The sequence below is a fragment of the Lithobates pipiens genome, unplaced genomic scaffold, assembly GCF_037356315.1.
Source record: "Lithobates pipiens isolate NorthernLeopardFrog02 unplaced genomic scaffold, aLitPip1_a1.2 Scaffold_8, whole genome shotgun sequence".
NCBI classification, from domain to species: domain Eukaryota; kingdom Metazoa; phylum Chordata; class Amphibia; order Anura; family Ranidae; genus Lithobates; species Lithobates pipiens.
Window position 1 is genome coordinate 424086922 of NW_027507903.1, and position 20380 is coordinate 424107301.

Genomic DNA, 20380 nt, shown 5'->3' on the forward strand with positions numbered 1-20380 from the left:
GCACCTGTGTTTAGCCCCTCCGGCCAGCCCAGCCCAGCCCAGCCCAGCCCACCCAAGTGCAGTATCAATCGATCACTGTCACTTACAAAGCACATAACTGCAGCGTTGGCAGAGTCAGGCCTGATCCCTGTTTTTTTGTTAGTATTTGAAGCAGTTGCTGACAATCAGGTGTTGTTTTTTCCTGTGAGTTTCAATAGTTGTGCCAGTAAATTGAGAGGCCAAAATGTCCAATCGAAGGTACAGTAGTGAAGAGGCCTACACGTTTCTGAGCATGACAGTTACTTCTGGTGAACTGGCAAGCACCAGCGGCCTAGTACATCCTGTTCGTACATCCAGCACTGCAGTAACACTTGGTGACGTGGCAAGTCCCATAAGTGCAGTTCAAGCTGGTGGCTAGCATGAATAGTGTCCAGCTACCACCAAGAAGAAGACAAATATAGACCCGTCAAGCCCATAGTGCCCTTCCTGCTGCAATGCCAATCCGAATTGGGAGCCCACCACTTCTGCAGCACCCATAATTCCCCCATTCACTGGCCAACCCAGAATTCAGGTGGAAATAGTTTATTTTATGTCACTTGATTTTTATTCGCTGTTTTTCACAGAAGATCTCTATAGATCTATTGTGGACCAAAGCAATTTGTATGCTGGTCCTATTCCTTGCTGCTAATCCCCAGTTGATCCTTGTCAGAGATTGGAAACCTATTACGGTTTCTGAATTTAAGACCTTCCCGGGCCTATCCCTCCTAATGGGCATAACTAAAAAGAGTGAGTTGAGGTTATATTGGTCCACTGACCCAATTCACCATATGCCCATGTTCTCTGCCTCCATGACCAGGACACGATACGAGCATATCTTGCAATTTATGCATTTCAACGTCAATGAACTCTCGTCCTCGGGGTGACCCTGGATTTGATTGGCTCTGCAAAATTCGGCTCCTCGTAAACCACTTCAACCAACAGTTTGCAGCCTATTTTACACCTGATCAAGTTGTCTGCATTGATGAGTCCCTGATTAAATTTTCTGTCCACTTGTCTATCAAATAGTATCTTCCCAGCAAGCATTGTTAGAAAAAGGATTTTTGGATGATGGACTTTATAGGCATAACACAGATATATATTAAAAATATATTTATTACAAAAAATAAATCAAGACAACACAACACAAAATTTCATATATTATTCACAAAACGTGCCTATGAGCATAGACAACACACCACCTACATACAAATAGAATAATAACAATCGATCACTCTACAGTATTGAAAGAATTGAAGGGGTACTGTGTCATGAAAACTCAGCTCTACATGTTGCGCGTATTCAACAAACGCTTCTTCAGGAGCTTGTGGCGTAGTCTATGAACGAAAGAGATTTTTTGCAATTAAATTCATCACATTTTGTATGTTTATTCAACATTAGCATATAATAATATTGCCTTGGTGAGCTCAGTATAACCGCACAACCACCCCCAATTGGTCAACATCCCCCTTGGAAAGACTGAACATGGTGCATGGGAATTATGAGAAAGAACGTAACATTTGAAGGATTAAATTATTGGGCAATGTGAGGGAAGTTTATCAACATGAATATAGTTAATAATTATTAGTTATTATTAGTATTAATTATAAACACGTTCTTACATTAAGCAAGGATGAAAAAGAATAGATTGAGCAGAGAGTAATATCCTCAATACTGGGAGAGACAGATCTTCAAATCACTTCAGAGTAGCCCGTATATATAGATATTAAAGTTTTTCAGTACTATACAATTGAAAAACCCATCACAAAAAAGAGGAGAGAAGAATTTCTAGTTTTTCTCACCTACAGGACAACCTCACGCCTGATAAATGGGGTAATTAGTGATGTTTAGCACTTTCAAAAGAAGGTATCCAGGACATCTAATCAGGTACTGGCTATATCAATTTGGGGAAGCCTCCCACTACATGAAAGCCCAGTTATCTAAAACTGTATGTGGCCCATGGTGGATACCTATTTAAAAGAGTGTAACATAAGAGGTACTTTAACAGCGCACACAGTGGGTTAAGCTCGCAATATTGTCTCTAGCATGAGGCAGTTACCTTGTGGAGTGATGTTCCCTAGAGGACTCCGTTCTGATGACAGCCCCACACATGGAGGAGACAGCTGTGAGAGATATGTCTTTATATGTCCCTCCCAGCAGTGACGTAACTCTGGCACTGCCGGATATGACGATCACACACCTAGCCGGGCTCTACTGCGTGTGCGCCTGACCTCCGAACCGACATACCACATCCAATGGGAGCAAAGAATGGTCCAGGTGTCCAGCAGAGCCACAGAGAGTAGCAGCAGAAAGAGGCATGACTGCTGCAGCTAAAAGAGCCATTGACAGCCATGATGGCTGTATCAGACAGCACTTTGCGACCGCATAATGCACCATAGCACAATGTCAGCAACCAACCAGACAGGAAAAAGTAAAGATTGAAAAAGAAAAGGGAAAAGCAATAGAAAAAAAGGGGAAGAGAAAAGATCAAGAGGAATAGTAATGAATTGGTGGAGAAACCCAGAAGAAAAAGACAAAAAAAAAGGGGGGGGGGCCAAAGAGAGAGGAAAAATGGGGAGAGAGGCCTTGGAGAGGGCAGTACAGCAACTGGATCATAACAGGGCAGTGTTGTACACATACATATCAACATATCAAATAGACTCCTGAGAGAACATTTGTTTTAAAATGGGTAAATAATAGTTAACCATATGAGACAAAACATGCATAAATCTATAATTCCAAGAAACCAATAATTGAATCAGAAAATTAATGAAAAGAGGGGGGGGGGTAAAAACACCAGGGAACCAACCTAGAACCTAGGTTCAATCTTCCATTGAGGACTATCTCATTGTGGTAAATATCAGCAAAATCAAGGGTCATGAAAAACACTCAAAAATTAGAACCAGCAAGGCCTCGCCCAAAATCAGGGCATATATCTAAAGAAAAGGTCTATATGACTGCGTCTCGTTAATGCCAGAGCATATATGGTGAAGATCTAGGTGTCTGCTGACCGGAGTCAGCATTTTGACATTTTTTAAATAATAGACATGACCCTTGATAGGTTTCCAAAATTGTCAGGCTATGTTCCTGACATAAAAGAGTCCACATACACAGGACTTTAAATAAACAACCCCCCGTGTATTGCAGTCTACTCTAAATTTGGGGCAAAAACCTTCGCCATTAGAGAGAGTAAAGCTAGTGCCCTGGCGCAGCCAAGGACAAAATTTAGATTTTCCACATCTGTTTATGCTACTATTGGTACCTCTATCTAAGGAGGCTACAGAATAGTGGCTGGACACAAGCCTGTCACGTGAAGAGCTTGCCCTCTGAACGCCAGTTCAGGCCTAATGCCTGCATGTTTTTTGACAATGGAATCTTGCTGAAGTATATGCCAATGATTGGTAAGTATATTCCTAACCTCTTGATGTTGAGATAAGAATTGTGTAATTATTCTCAGAACGAGCTTTGCTTCAGATATAAAGTCCTTATTGTGATAAAGCATCGTATTTCTTGGCTGTTTCAAAGCCTTATTATAGGCCTTATGCAAAAGTAACTTGCTATAACCCCTAGCTAGTAAGCATACACGGAGTTGTTTGGCCTCGGATATAAAATCCGTTATATGAGTACAATTTTGATGCAGTATTATATATTGCACGTATGGAATGCTGGGGATTAGGGCTGTAGGGTGTGCGCTAGCTGCATGCAGCAGAGTATTAAACGCAGTTTCCTTGCAGTAAGGGTTTGTAGTCAAGCAATTGTTCTCATCTTTGAAAATGTATAAATCTAAAAATTTAATTGTACGTGTATTCAAATTTAGAGTAAATCTCAAACTGAACAAATTTTGGTTGAGAGCTTCAACAAAGGCCATTAGCATAGTGTGCATACCAGTCCAAATCAAAAAAACATCATCTATGTAACGCATCCGGCACATTACTTGATTGGTATACATAGACAATGCCTCATCAGAAAAGATGTGTTGTTCCCAGCCCCCCAGCTATAGGTTGGCATATGCCAGTACGCAACACGTGCCCATGGCAACCCCCTGTACCTGGAGGTAGTGGGAATCTTTGAATCCAAACCAATTATGGTTAAGAACAAATTGTAAAAGGGTCAAAATAAACTCATTGTATTTCCATGGGGTATGTGGCTCTTCATAAAGGAAGATGCAAGCCCTCCCGACTCCCTGCTTGTGAGGGATGCTTGAATATAAGGACTCTACATCCAAGGTCACCAGCAGGGCATCAGGAGGAACCACCATTCCTTCGATCCCTTTGAGGAGATCTAGCGTATCCCTGGTGTAGGATGATAAACTCATAACACGAGGCATTAATAACAAATCGATTAGTCTGCTGGCATTTTCAGTGAGTGAGCCAATTCCCGATATAATTGGTCGGCCTGGGGGTGATACCGAGTTTTTGTGCACCTTAGGCAGTGAATAGAACGTTGCCTCTCTTGGATGTTTGTTGTTGAGATGTCCTGATCAATAAGGCCTTTGTGATAGCCATCACTGATGATGGTGAAATATTGGAGTTTAAACACTGGAATACGTGTGAGGGGAATTTTTTGATACCAGTCCTTGTTGGACAGTATGTTGAAACACATGCCCCCTTTGTCCGATGCCTTAATAATTAGGTCAGGGTGTTTACTCAATTTAGAAATAGCCTGTATCTGAGCAGATGTTAGGTTAGTAGGGTATGGGGTAACCTGCATACGTTTAATGTCACTCACTACACCCACCAAAAATGCCCAAATATAGGGGTTGGTAGACGGGTCAGGAAATGTTTGAGATTTGGATTTGAATCTGTTGGGGTTAGTAGAGGTAGTACATACTTGAGATAGGGCTGTAGCTATAGATGGTTCCTGTGATGTAATTTGTGTGCCAGTAACTATGGGATCTGTGGTCTCGTTGTTTCTTTCCAGTAGCAGCATCAAGTCGCAGAGGGCTCGATAGTCCTCCATAGTATAGTGCTTGATGCTCTCTTAGAATTCACTTTCTTGTTTGGCTCTAACACTATCTTGATCGAACATATATCTATATGTCAGCCCCCATGCAAACATGTAGATGTATTTTATTAGTTCATATTTGTCTAGATTGGTGGATGGACAAAAACTCATCCCAAATCTCAAGACCTCCAATTCACAATCTGAGAATTGGTAGGGTGTGAGATTCACTATATCCAGTTCTAAATTGGAGGCCGGTGAGGCCTCGCTACCTGAAAAATTTGAAGATGTCACACTATGTTGTGCTAAATGACAATCCAGAGTGCTTTGTTTGGTAAACATCTGTATAGTAGCAGATGGAACAGAATAAGAGGATGGTAAGGAATTAGACAAAGGTATAGAAGTAGATGACAGAGCATTGGGAGATGGTAATGAGTTGGATAGAGGTATTGGCGCTAGTGTATTAGATGGAATGGAGTTCAATATAGATGCCATAGGGGGAGTGAACATCTGACTTGATATTGTAGCAGAAGTTGAGAGAGTCTTAAGATTTTGAGGTTGTATATTAAGTATTTGAGCGGCCTTGTAAGCCAAAGTCTCCATATTGTTGGTTTGTGAACTAGCCATTTCCTGCTGTTTGGGTGTGATTCCTAGAGCTAATGTCACCACTAGAGGGGCGTTTCTTAGAATAGGGTGTGTAGTACCCGCCACCATGACCCTGCTTACGTGATCCTGGGTTCATGTTGTTGGATACAGGTGCTCTTTGTCTACTAGTTGACTGTGAAGAAAGAACGGAGACAGAAGAGTCAGATTCAGTGTCATCTTCGGTTAACCCAAAATCGTTCCCCACATATTTAGCCCCGAAGTATTCTTTGGACCGCTTCCTTGATGGGGGTTCTGCCATCTATATTCAAAACCCTCCATAAAGGCCACTCTATCTTTCTACATTTTGTTTTGATTTTTGAAGATAATATCTTTGGTCATTTTGGTGATATAATCCTTAACCTCCTTCCATCGTTTGGCATATTTGGCATGATCTTTGATCGAGTCATTAGTAGTCTGTGACATCAGTATATCCTGGTCAAGTCTGTTCAATTCTGATTGATATTGGATGAGAAGTAATTTCATTAACTTCATACTACATTGCGTTAAGGCTTTTTCCCAAGATTTCTTAAAGTCTTGGTTAAAATTCTGAAAGGAGGGATACAAATGGACTCGCAGCCCACTTGGGCTAATGTTTTCCTGTGCATATTGTTGTAAGAAATCAAGATGCCAATGTAAATTTGATTTCTTTTTGAGCAATCTTTTCATTTTGATCATATATTGGTTGATATTCATTTCAGGTCCTGTATCCACATTAACATTAGTTTGCATTTCATTTATATAGCTCAACCAGGCTGTACCCGCAAAGTCCATAATCACCAACCAATAAAAACTAAGGAAAACAGAGAAAAGGAAAGGAAAAAATTAAAATGAAAGGGTAAGGGGAATTTAATGAAGTTCATGGATTAGATTATTGCTCAAAATATTAAAATAGAACCCAAAGTAGGTTCAAATATTCAATATACCACTTAACAGAGATTGGGTGCTTCCACCCTAAAATAGATATAATTAAAATTTTGTATCACCACAGAGTAGTACTGTGAATACGACACTTGCAGAAATTGCCATGTCGCGATAATTAAGATTGTTAGAAAATGGATTTTTGGATGATGGACTTTATAGGCATAACACAGATATACAGTATCTCACAAAAGTGAGTACACCTCTCGCATTTCTGTAAATATTTTATTACATCTTTTCATGTGACAACACTGAAGAAATGACTCTTTGCTGCAATGTAAAGTAGTGAGTGTACAGCTTGTATAACAGTGTAAATTTGCTGTCCCCTCAAAATAACTCAACACACAGCCATTAATGTCTAAACAAAAGTGAGTACACCTCTAAGTGAAAATGTCCAAATAGGGCTCAAAGTGTCAATATTTTGTGTGGCCACCATTATTTTCCAAAACGTCCTTAACCCTCTTGGGCATGGAGTTCACCAGAGCTTCACAGATGGTCACTGGAGTCCTCTTTCACTGCTCTATGACAACATCATGGAGCTGGTGGACCTTGCGCTCCTCTACCTTCCATTTGAGGATGCCCCACAGATGCTCAATAGGGTTTAGGGCTGAAGACATGCTTGGCCATTCCATCACCTTTGCCCTAGGCTTCTTTAGCAAGGCAGTGGTCATCTTGGAGGTGTGTTTGGGGTCATTATCATGTTGGAATACTGCCTTGCAGCCCAGTCTATGAACCGAGGGAATCATGCTCTGCTTCAGTATGTCACAGTACATGTTGGCATTCATGGTTTTCTCAATGAACTGTAGCTCCCCAGAGACAGCAGCACTCATGCAGCCCCAGACCATGACACTCCCACCACCATGCTTGACTGTAGGCAAGACACACTTGTCTTTGTACTCCTCACCTGGTTGCTGCCACACATGCTTGACACCATCTAAACCAAATAAGTTTATCTTGGTCTCATCAGAGCACAGGTCACATTGTTCCAGTAACCATGTGCTTAGTCTGCTTGTCCTCAGCAAATTGTTTGTGGGCTTTCTTGTGCAGCATCTTTAGAAGAGGCTTCCTTCTGGGATGACAGCCATGCAGACCAATTTGATTCAGTGTGTGGCGTATGGTTTGAGCACTGACAGGCTGACCCCCCACCCCTTTAACCTCTGTAGCAATGCTGACAGCACTCATACATCTATTTCCCAAAGACAACCTCTGGATATGAAGCTGAGCACATGCACTCAACTTCTTTGGTCAAACACGAAGAAGCCTGTTCTGAGTGGAACCTGTTCTGTTGAACTGCTGTACGGTCTTGGCCGCCATGCTGTAGCTCAGTTTCTGGGTCTTGTTGATCTTCCTATAGCCTAGGCCATCTTTATGTAGGGAAAAAAATATTTTTTTTTTTAGATCATCTGAGAGTTCTTTGACATGAGGTGCCATGTTGAACTTCCAGTGACCAGTATGAGAGAGTGAGAGCGATAACACCAAATTTAGCACACCTGCTCCCCAATCATGCCTGAGACCTTGTAACACTAATGAGTCACATGACACCGGGGAGGGAAAATGGTAATTGGGCTCAATTTGGACATTTTCACTTAGGGGGGGTACTCACGTTTGTGAGTTATTTTGAGAGGACAGCAAATTTACACTGTTATACAAGCTGTACACTCACTACTTTACATTGTAGTAAAGTGTAATTTCTACAGTGTTGTCACATGAAAAGATAGAATAAAATATTTACAAAAAGGTGAGGGGTGTACTCACTTTTGTGAGATACTGTATATTAAAAATATATTTTAGCAAGTGTGCCAGATATGGGGTCAAGACATATAAGCTCTGTGACAGGGCAACAGGCTATACAAATAGTTTTATGGTTACAAGGGAAGAGATAGTCACGTGAAGCCGGAGAACTGCCCAAACTACATAGGAAGCACTGGTAAGATTGTGTGGGACATGGTGTCACCCTTATTCGGAAAGGAGTACCACTTGTACGTGGACAATTATTACACAAGTGTACCACTTTTTAGTCACCTTTTTGATTGTGGACATGGAGCTAATCACTGGGGCTTCCCCCAATGGCTTGTAGAGTCCCGACTTAGATTGGGGGGAGAGAGCCTGCTTGAAATGTAATAATTTGCTTGCAGGGAAGTGGAGGGATAATCAGAATGTTTTTGTTCTGTCCTCCCTCCATGTAGATGACAATCGAAATTCCAACGGCAACTGGTGTTGTGGAGAAACTGCTCCGTGTCCACGAATACAACCTTAACATGGGAGGGGTGGATCTCAAATGACCAGATGTTGGCACTGTACTTAATTGCCCATAAGGCCAGGCGCTGGTATAAAAAAGTGAGTGAAATATTTTGTTTTGGAATTTCGTTTTCGCCCAAAAAATACATTTATTTAGTTACTCCCGAAATTCATTTTTATTTATTTAGTTTTTTGTTCAAAATTGCATTCGTCCAAAAATCCAAATGAATTATGGTCGAATCTGTCATTGAAGGCTTATGGTGTCTGTCTAATGTATAAAGAAGATTCGACGGAGCAGCGAAACTCACTTATTATGCTGCAATCATACATTCCCGGTCGAATATTTTGACTACAAGCTAGAGTAAGATTCTAATGTTGTACGTCTTCTATGGGTTTTTTTTGTAAGGCTATTTGCATTGCAATGCACACAGGTCATTAGCATTAGCATTAAGAAAAAAAAAATAAGAAAAAAAAATGCGTGGGGGTCTCCAGAAATTCCATACCAGGCACTTTGAGTCTGGTATGGATATTAAGGGGATCCCCGTGCCAACAAAAAAAATGGCGTGGGGGTCCCTTTCAAAATCCATACCAGACCCTTATCTGAGCACGCAACCTGGCAGGCCGCAGGAAAGAGGGGGGGATGAGAGAGCGCCGAAGGGCCTGGTATGCTCTTGTAATTTGTGCTGTGATTCACAATCAAGTCGTGTCCAAGTTGACTCCCAAAGTCGTGTTGCCTCTGTGTGAATGAATGGACTGTTTTGATACAAGTTAAATAGACACAGATTGTTATTGTTAGAGTCACATTGAATCTCCTATCTGTTTCGAACTGTGTCAAAACGAAAACGAAAATAAAGCATTTATTTATGTCGGATCTTTCGTTTTTCAGACTTTTGTCAAAACGATAATGAAAATACCTGGAATTCGGACGAAAATGCATTCGGACAAAATTGAATGCACATGTCTAATATTTATTCCAATTGGCTCTGCTGAATACTTTTGTGCTATACAAAGCATCAGAACAAACTGGATCCTTCCTAAAATTCTAGGAAGAGATCATCACAGCCCTTCTGTTTCCAGACGGTGCTGTGGCCCAAATTTCCAACGCAAATGCAGTGAGCCGGCTGCATGAGAGGCATTTTCCGTATGTCCTGCCTGGTACCCCTGCCCAAGGAACACCCTAAAGAAGATGTTGTGTCTGCAGAAAATGCAGATTTAGGCATGACACATGCTTTTTTATTGTCTCTCCTGTCCTGACCAACCTGGTCTCTGTATCGATGACTGTTTAAAACGCTACCACACACTAGTGGAGTATTATTGTAGGGTACAGCAATACACAGTTCTAAGGCACACTTATACAAGGTCTCAAAAGATGAGATGGCCATCACATTTTGAGAGACCCTAATCTGGAACGTTTACAGTTACAGTTTACAGTTGATATAAAGTGCAAAAAAAAAAAATTAACACACATAAATAAAAAATAAAAAAGCCAAAAAGAGTTGTTGTTTTATTTTTCTTCTCTCTCTATTGTTCTCTCACTTGTGTTCGCTTTCTATTGTTCTATATCTATTGTGCTCTCTCTGTTATTATTGTATTTTAGAACTGTAATGTTTTATTTTTACTGTGTTTTATTGCATTTGCTTTGCAGGTATGGTGTGTCTTACTGTTATACTGTAATGTTATTTTGTTTTATTGTTAACCATGATTTACTTAATTGGCACGTTATTCAGCTGCAGCACAGGTTTATTTATTCTGACAGCATCAATGTTTGCTCTCACGACACATAAAGCCGTGACTCCAGCACTGTAGGAGGGGATTTTACCACCAGTTTAAAAAAAAAGCATATATGCCAAAGCATGGGGGCTGATTGCCCCCATGCTTTGGTATATATTTTTTGACACAGATTGCGAGTGGCCAGTAGTTCCACCAGCTGACCATAGAGCTAATCACAGACCAAAATGGCTCCAATCATCTGTATGGCCTAAGAAAGTGGGCGTTACAAGCATTTCATGACTTAGGTTTCGCCGCATATAAACAGCACCATTGGGAAATTGGGAAAGCATTTTATCACACCAATCTTGGTGTGATCAAATGCTTTGAGGGCAGAGGAGAGATCTAGAGTCTAATAGACACCAATTTTTTCATAAAAGAGTACCTGTCACTACCTTTGGTATCATAGGGGATATTTACATTCCCTATGATAACAATAAAAATTATAAAAAAAAAAAAGAAAAATGAAAGGAACAGTTTAAAAATAAAAAAAAGCAAAATAAATAATTATAATAAAAAACGCACCCCTGCCATCCTGGGCTCACACGCAAAGGTGAATGAAAGCGTCTGTCTTGTGCCATAGTAAACAGCAATTTCATCATGCATGTGAGGTATCACTGTGAATGTCAGATCAAGGGCAGTAATTTTAGCAATAGACCTCCTCTGTAAATCTAAAGTGGTAACCTGTAAAGGCTTTTAAAAAAATGTATGTAATTTGTCGGTGATGCACGTTTCTGCGCAATTTTAAAGAATGTCATGTTTGGTATCTATGTACTCGGCATAAAATTATCTTGTTTATTTCATCAAACATTTGGGTAATATAGTGTGTTTTAGTGCATTAAAATTTTAAAAAGTGCTTTTTTCCCCAAAAAAATGCATTTGCAAAATCGTTCCGCTAATACTGTGTAAAAATAAAAAAACAAAATTTTAATCTGTAGGGCCTTTACTTTAAAAACATGTATAATTTGGGGTTCAAAGTAATTTTCTAGCAAAAAAATATCTATATTTTTTCATGAAAACAAAAAGTGTCAGAAAGGACTTTGTTTTCAAGTGGTTAAACGTGTGACATAAGCTTCTAATGTTGTGCATAAAATTCCAGGACAGTTCAACCACCCCCATGACCTCTTTTTGGAAAGTAGACACCCCACAAACTATTTGCTGATAGGCATGTTGAGTCCATTGAATATCTTATATTTTGCCACAAGTTTCGGGAAAATGACTAAAGCCGCGTACACACGTGGCGGACTATCTGGCCAACTTAGCCTGTCAGACAATCCGACGGACAGTCCGTCATACTTTCGAATGAACGGACTTGCCCACACACGGCACTTTTTGAGCGGACTAATACGGCGGACTAAGTCCGCCATACTATCCGCCCTACTTTTGAAATGAACGGACTCGCCCACACACGCGGAGGAAAGTCCGCTCATTTCGAGCGCGTCTCCAGGTAGGTGGGGCCCGCGACGGAGACGTCGCTGGCCCCGCCGCCTGGTATGGACTTAAAGGGGAACCCCAACGCCGAAAAAAATCGGTGTGGGGGTCCCCCCCAAGTCCACAACAGACCCTTGTCCGAGCACGCTACCCGGCCGGCCAGGAAAGGGGGGCTCTTTTACAGGCGGTGGCCCGGTCTTCTGTCGCCGCCGTCGCCGTCGCCGCCGCCTTCCGTTCTTCTTCTTCTTCTTCTTCTTCTTCTCCAGGAGATGTTGCCTCGACACTCTCTCCGGCCGGAATGCCAGGGACGCGCTCCGCTGCCACTTATATAGGGACAATGGGGCGGTGTCACATGGCTTTATGTTACATGGGTTGGTCACATGGTGACCCCGCCCCCTTACGATGTCATAGTCCCCATGTGACATAAACCCATGTGACCAACCCATGTGACATAAAACCATGTGACACCGCCCCATTGTCCCTATATAAGTGGCAGCGAAGCGCGTCCCTGGCATTCCGGCCGGAGAGAGCGTCGAGGCAACATCTCCTGGAGAAGAAGAAGAAGAAGAAGAAGAAGAATGGAAGGCGGCGGCGACGGCGACGGCGACAGAAGACCGGGCCACCGCCTATAAAAGAGCTATAAGAAGGCGCGGTGGCCCGGCAGAAGAACCGAAGAGGGGGACAAGACCCCCGAAGTCGGGAGAAGAGGCCAGCAGCGAGGAAGAAAGCCGGACTCCTCCGCTAGCAAAAGAGCTACAAGAAGATAGCGGAGGAGTCCGGCGAGAAGACCCCCGAAGACGGAAGACCCCCGGAGCTGTGCAATAAAATATTTTATCCCTGTGTTGTGTTTTTTTTGTACTTTTTTTCACAGGTGAATGGGTAGGGGTACATTGTACCCCATACTCATTCACATAGGGTGGGGGGCCGGTATCCGGGGGCCCCCTTATTAAAGGGGGCTCCCGGATTCCGATAAGCCCCCCGCCCACAGACCCCGACAACCAACGGCCAGGGTTGTCGGGAAGAGGCCCTTGTCCTCATCAACATGGGGACAAGGTGCTTTGGGGTGGGGGGGTCGCGTGGCCCCCCCCTTCCCCAAGGCACCCCCCCATGTTGAGGGCACGCGGCCTGGTACGGCTCAGGAGGGGGGGCGCTCGCTCGCCCCCCTTTCCTGGCCGGCCGGGTAGCGTGCTCGGACAAGGGTCTGTTGTGGACTTGGGGGGGACCCCCACGCCGATTTTTTTCGGCGTTGGGGTTCCCCTTTAAGTCCATACCAGGCGGCGGGGCCAGCGACGTCTCCGTCGCGGGCCCCGCCTACCTGGATACCCGCTCGAAATGAGCGGACTTTTCTCCGGGCGGGAAAAGTCCGCTCATTTCAAAAGTACGGCGGACTGGCACACACACGGGCGGATTGTCCGCCGAAATGCGAGTCCAGCGGACAGTATTTCCAACATTCCGAAATACTTAGTCCGCCAGACTGCCCGCTGAAAAAGTCCGCTGAAGCCCACACACGAGCGGACTGTCCGCTGAAATGTGTTTCGGCGGACTAAGTAGGCCAGACAGTCCGCCCGTGTGTACGCGGTTTAACTTTGCTTTTTTTTTTTTTGCACAAAGTTGTCACTAAATGATATATTGCTCAAACATGCCATGAACTTATGTGAAATTACACCCCAAAATGCATTACGCTGCTTCTTCTGAGTATAGGAATACCACATGTGTGGGACTTTTTGGGAGCCTGGCCGTGTAGAGGATCCCGAAAACCAATCACTGCCTTGAGGCTTTCTAAGGCCGCGTACACACGGGCGGACTGTTCGCCCAACCTTGTCCGCTGAACAGTGTTTGGGCGGACAGTCCGCTCGTGTGTGGGCTTTCAGCGGACAGTTTCAGCGGACAGTTTGACGGACAAAGTCTTTCGGAAATTCCGAAAAACTGTCCGCTGAAACTGTGTTTGAGCGGACAGTCCGCCCGTGTGTAGGCTACTTTCGAAATGAGCAAACTGTTCCCGCTCGGAGGGAAGTCTGCTCATTTCGAGGTAGGCGGGGCCCGCGACGGAGACGTCGCGGGCTCCGCCGCCTGGAATGGGCTTAAAGGGGAACCCCAACGCCGAAAAAAATCGGCGTGGGGGTTCCCCCAAAGTCCACAACAGACCCTTGTCCGAGCACGCTACCCGGCCGGCCAGGAAAGGGGGGCGAGCGAGCGCGCCCCCCCTCCTGAGCCGTACCAGGCCGCGTGCCCTCAACATGGGGGGTGCCTTGGGGAAGGGGGGGCCGCGCGGCCCCCCCACCCCAAAGCACCTTGTCCCCATGTTGATGAGGACAAGGGCCTCTTCCCGACAACCCTGGCCGTTGGTTGTCGGGGTCTGCGGGCGGGGGGCTTATCGGAATCCGGGAGCCCCCTTTAAGAAGGGGCCCCCCGGATACCGGCCCCCCACCCTATGTGAATGAGTATGGGGTACAATGTACCCCTACCCATTCACCTGTGAAATAAAGTACAAAAAAAAACACAACACAGAGAAAAAATATTTTATTGCACAGCTCCGGGGGTCTTCCGTCTTCGGGGGTCTTCTCGCCGGACTCCTCCGCTATCTTCGTGTAGCTCTTTTACTAGCGGAGGAGTCCGGCTTTCTTCCTCCCCGCCGCCGGCCTCTTCTCCCGACTTCGGGGGTCTTGTCCCCCTCTTCGGTTCTTCTGCCGGGCCACCGCGCCTTCTTGTAGCTCTTTTACAGGCGGTGGCCCGGTCTTCTGTCGCCGCCGTCACCGCCGCCGCCTTCCGTTCTTCTGTCGCCGCCTTCCGTTCTTGTTCTTCTTCTTGTTCTTCTTCTTCTTCTCCAGGAGATGTTGACACGTCGCTCTCTCCGGCCGGAATGCCAGAGCCGCGCTGTGCGGTCACTTATATAGTGACAATGGGGCGGTGTCACATGGTATATGTCACATGGGTTCCTGGCCGGCCGGGTAGCGTGCTCGGACAAGGGTCTGTTGTGGACTTTGGGGGAACCCCCACGCCGATTTTTTTCGGCGTTGGGGTTCCCCTTTAAGCCCATTCCAGGCGGCGGAGCGCGCGACGTCTCCTTCGCGGGCCCCTCCTACCTGTACACGCGCTCGAAATGGGCGGATTTGCCTCCGCCTTACGTGGGCGAGTCCGTTCATTTCAAAAGTTGAGCGAACTGTTTGGCAAACAGTTCGCTGAAACAGTCCGCTCGTGTGTGGGCAAGTCCGCTCATGCAAATTTTGAGCGGACTGTTTGCCGAAACTGTTTGACAAACAAAGTTGGGCGAACAGTCCGCCCGTGTGTACGCGGCCTTAGGGTGTAAAATGGTGATTTCACTTCCTTACTACTTATCACAGTTTTGGAGGCAATGAAATATCAAAATAGAACAACCTCCCCCATTTTGGAAAGTAGACACAAAGGCATGTTGAGTCCATGGAATATTTTATATTTTGACACAAGTTTACAGAAAATAATTTTTTTTTTTTTTTTATACACAAAGTTGTCACTAAATGATATATTGATGAAACATGGCATGGCTATATGTGAAATCACACCCAAAAATACATTCTCCTCCATCTGAAGGCGGTGCTTGGTTTTTGGGGTCCTGTACGCGGCTAGGATCCCAAAAAGTCTCACACATGTGGTATTCCCATACTTAGAAGCAGAAAAATGTATTTTGGAGTGTAATTCCACATATAATCATGGCATGTGCGAGAAATATATCATTTAGTGACAACTTTTTATTCATTTTTCAATCACTTGTGACAAAAAAATAAAATATTCAATGGGCTCAACATGCCTCTCAGCAATTTCACTGGGGTGTCCATGTTCAAAAATGGGGCCATGGGGAGGAGGGGGGTTGTACTGCCACGTGATTTTAGCACTTGAACAAATGAGATAGGCAGTCATAAACTAAAAGCTGTGTAAATTCCAGAAAATGTACCCTAGTTTTTAGATGCTATAACTTTTGAGTAGACCAATAAATATATGCTTATTGACATTTTTTTACCAAAGACATGTGGCTGAATACATTTTGACCTAAATATTTGATTAAATTGAGTTTATTGTATTTTGTTTATAACAAAAAGTGGAAAATATAATTTTTTTTCAAAATTTTTGGTCTTTTTCCATTTATATTGCAAAAAATAAAAAGTGCAGAGGCAATCAAATAGCATCACAAGAAGACTCTATTTTTGGGAAAAAAGAACAAAAAATTTTGTTTGGGTATAGCATTGCATCACCACGCAATTACCAGTTAAAGCAGCGCAGTGCCAAATTGTAAAAAGTGTTCTGGTGATTAAGGAGCCAATTCTTCCGGGGCTGAAGTGGTTAAGACTGATTGTTCAAATTTTTAAGTTTCTCTTCGAAACCTAATTGTACAAAATGTTACATGCATTAGCTAAGTTCATCTATTTCATAGTTTGGCTAGTTTTATTCATTCCATTTGCTAATGGCCAGCACAGAGAGTAAAGCTATCACACTATTAAAAACCTAGTTTTCCTGCATTCATCGGTGTGTACTGAATAAAACGGCACACTAAGTTACCCTAATAATAGAGCAAAGCAGTGTTAGAGTTTGCCAAATGGTATGTATTCATCTTTGCTCATTTATACTGCAGTCCTTAGCACAGTTGGTATCTGTTGTTGATCCAACACCTTGGGTGGGTGGAAGCCATGAGAGCTAAACCTGATTGCCCAACCGGCTGTGAAGTGTTTTTGACAGACCACTAAAATAAACCCTCAGGTCTTCAGAAGTGTCAAAATGTGCTAGATTGCACTGAAGCATATTGAGCACCATGGAACCGTAATACACTATTTTTAGTAGAAATAGCAAAGGATTGATAGACTGTTGCCTGGAATATTTAGATGTCTCTGCTTTACCCCATCTGTTTATTTGTATATGTCTAGACATACAGCAATTGTGCTTGTAGCTACAGTATCTCACAAAAGTGAGTACACCCCTCACATTTTTGCAAATATTTTATTATATATTTTCATGTGACAACACTGAAGAAATTACACTTTGCTACAATGTAAAGTAGTGAGTGTACAGCTTGTATAACAGTGTAAATTTGCTGTCCCCTCAAAATAACTCAACACACAGCCATTAATGTCTAAAATGCTGGCAACAAAAGTGAGTACTCTTCATTGGGCCCAATTAGCCATTTTCCCTTGTGACTCATTAGTATCACAAGGTCTCAAGTGTGAATGGGGAGCAGGGGTGTTAAATTTGGTGTTATCATCTCACAATCTCATACTAGTCACTGGAAGTTCAACATGGCACCTCACGGCAAAGAACTCTCTGAGGATCTGAAAAAAATAATTGTTACTCTATATAAAGATGGCATAGGCTTTAAGAAGATTGCCAAGACCCTGAAACGGAGCTGCAGGATGGTGGCCAAGACCATATAGAGGTTTAATAGGACAGGTTCCACTCAGAACAGGCACGTACAAGTTGAGTGCTCATGCTCAGCATCATATCCAGAGGCTGTCTTTGGGAAATAGACATATGAGTGCTGTCAACATTGCTGCAGAGGTTGAAGGGGGTGGAGGGTCAGCCTGTCAGTGCTCAGACCATACTCTGCACACTGCATCAAAATGGTCTGCATGGCTGTTGTCCCAGAAGGAAGCCTCTTCTAAAGATGATGCACAAGAAAGCCCGCAAACAGTTTGTTGAAGACAAGCAGACTAGATTGCTGGATTACTGGAAGCATGTGCTGTGGTCTGATGAGACCAAGATAAACTTATTTGGTTCAAATGGTGTCAAGCTTGTGTGGCAACAACCAGGTGTGTCTTGCCTACAGTGGTGGGGGTGTCATGGTTGGAGTGGCATGGTTGGGGGCTGCATGAGTGCTGCCAGCACTGGGAGCTACACTTCATTGAGGGAACCATGAATGCCAACATGTACTGTGACATACTGAATAAGAGCATAATCCCCTCCGTTCTGAGACTGGACCACAGGGCAGTATTTCAAAATGATAACGACCCCAAACACACCTCCAAGACAATCACTGCCTTGCTAAAGAAGCTGAGGGTAAAGGTGATGGACTGGCCAAACATGCCTTAAGACCTAAACCCTATTGAGCATCTGTGGGGTATCCTCAAATGGAAGGTGGAGGAGTGCAAGGTCTCTAACATCCAACATGCGTGATTTCGTCATGGAGGAGTGGAAGAAGACTCTAGTGGCAAACTGTGAAGCTCTGGTGAACTCCATGCCCAAAAGGGTTAAGGCAGTGCTAGAAAATAATGGTGGCTGCACAAAATATTGACACTTTGGGCACAATTTGGATATTTTCACTTAGGAGTGCACTCACTTTTGTTGCCAGCAAACCCTGCAAAGTAAAAGCATAATGAACTAGTATGCATCTCTGTCCCCACTGCAGGCCACAACCATCTTTGCCCCTCTTCCTTCCGGGGCCTTCCGGAGCTGCCAGTCATGGTAGTCTCTCAGGAGGAAATTGCATGAAGGGCCCTTTCTTCACAGCGCATCCGCCAATGACATCATCGGTGCACTACAAGGTAAATACCTCCTAAACGGCGCACGTTTAGGATATATTTACAGTACCTATAGGTAAGCCTTATCCTAGGCTTACCTATAGGTACAATTTCTAAAAAGGGGTTTACAACCACTTTAAAATGTAGCAATAATAACAATAAATCTTCAAATAAAAGACAATCAAACAGGACCAACGCTAGGATATAATTGTGCCTTAGGTGATGCTCTCTAAGAGAGGCAGAAGACAAAGTTCATATCTCACCTGCTTTTCTCTTAGCTGCCCCCCTACTGACATGGAGCATTGATTGCCACTTTTCCAATGCCCATATTAAAGGAGAAGTCCAGCCTGAGCTTTTTAGGCTAGGCTTCTCCTTTGGGTCACAGGAGTACAATGTGTTTTTCACTGCTGTGACCCGTTTTCAGAGGAGAATGGTCTGATGTCACTAGAATCACTCCAGGCAGAGCGGCATCCCGAATTAGGAAGTTTGGATCCTCAAGCTGCCTAGACTGATGGGCACTAAGAGGCTGAGATGGCCACACCCCTCCACAGCTCAGCGTTCCAATGAGCATGGTGGAGCAGAGCAGGAGAGATGCTGACGGACAGTCAGCATCTCTCCTCTCGGGAAGGTGAGAGAACCGAGCCACCGGCGATGTTCGGTGGCTCGGTTCTCAGTGAATAGACACCGGGGGACAGATGCAGCATTGGTCTGATGTTCCATCCACCTAGGTAAGTATGAATAGGGGGGAAAAAAACACATACTTCTCTTTTAAGTTGATCATGATGACAAATATCAAGGCTCTTTTAAAGCAGAGCTTGGAGACATATGTCTTTGCATTTCAGTCAATAGTCACAAACATCCAGGGTTTGTCCAAAGTTTTCTAAAGGTCTGGCACACTAAAAGCATCCAGGGGCTGACCAATGTCATTACAGTCACAGAGATTAAGATTTTAAAATAAACTGCGCTGAAACAAACTCTGTAGGTAGGTAATCAATGATGACGTTTCTTTCTGAAAATACTAAAAATGCATTGGTTATGCATCACCTGGGCCACCAAAGCTAATTTCCCCATTGGTAGATTTCTAATTTTTTCCTTTAATGGTGACAACCCAAAATTTGTGATTTTCTTTCACTTTCACTGATGTTGATAACAGTAAACAGAACAAATAGAGGAAGAATTTTCCTAAGGGGACACAGACAGCAATAAAGGCCTGCTTGATGCTCCAAACCCAGGGTCAGCAACCTGTCGATAGTGATCTACCTGTGCTGAACAAAGTGAGAGGAAAAACATTGCTGGATGGAGGGCGGAAGCAGGGCAACTGCTTTAGTTAACTTTGCAAGTTAGCCAGCAGGTGATTGGTTGCTAGGCAATCCTAGCAACCAATCACTTGCTTGCTCACATGAAAAGTTAACTTCGGCAGCTCCCGCTCCGGCCCTCCATCCAGCACTGTACTGCCTCTCGCTTCGGTCTGAGGCACAGCCAGGAAGGAGAAAGCTACCTACACACCTAATGTAGGAGAAAGCTGTGGAAGGATGCAGATGACAGTACTATGCAGGAGTGTAGGGAGTTGCAGAGGACACTGCTATGTGGGGGGAGGGGGTTGCAGGAGACACTACTATGGAGGAGGGGGAGGGGGCACAGGACAACACTGTGGGTGGGGGTTGCAGAGGACACTGTTATGGAGGAGGCAAAGGGCACTAGAGAGGGCGGAGCAGAGGACACTACTGTATGTGGGGGGGCTACTGTGGAGGGCCAGAAGACACTGACACCGCTATGGGGGAGCAGAGGGCACTACTGTGTGTGGGGGGTGCAAAAGACAGTGCTATGGGGGGAGGGGGTTGCAGAGGGCACTGCTATGGAGCAGGCGGAGGGGGGTGCAGAGGACACTGATAGGGGGGGCAGAGCACACTACTGTGTGTGGGGCAACTACTGTGGGGGGGGCAGAG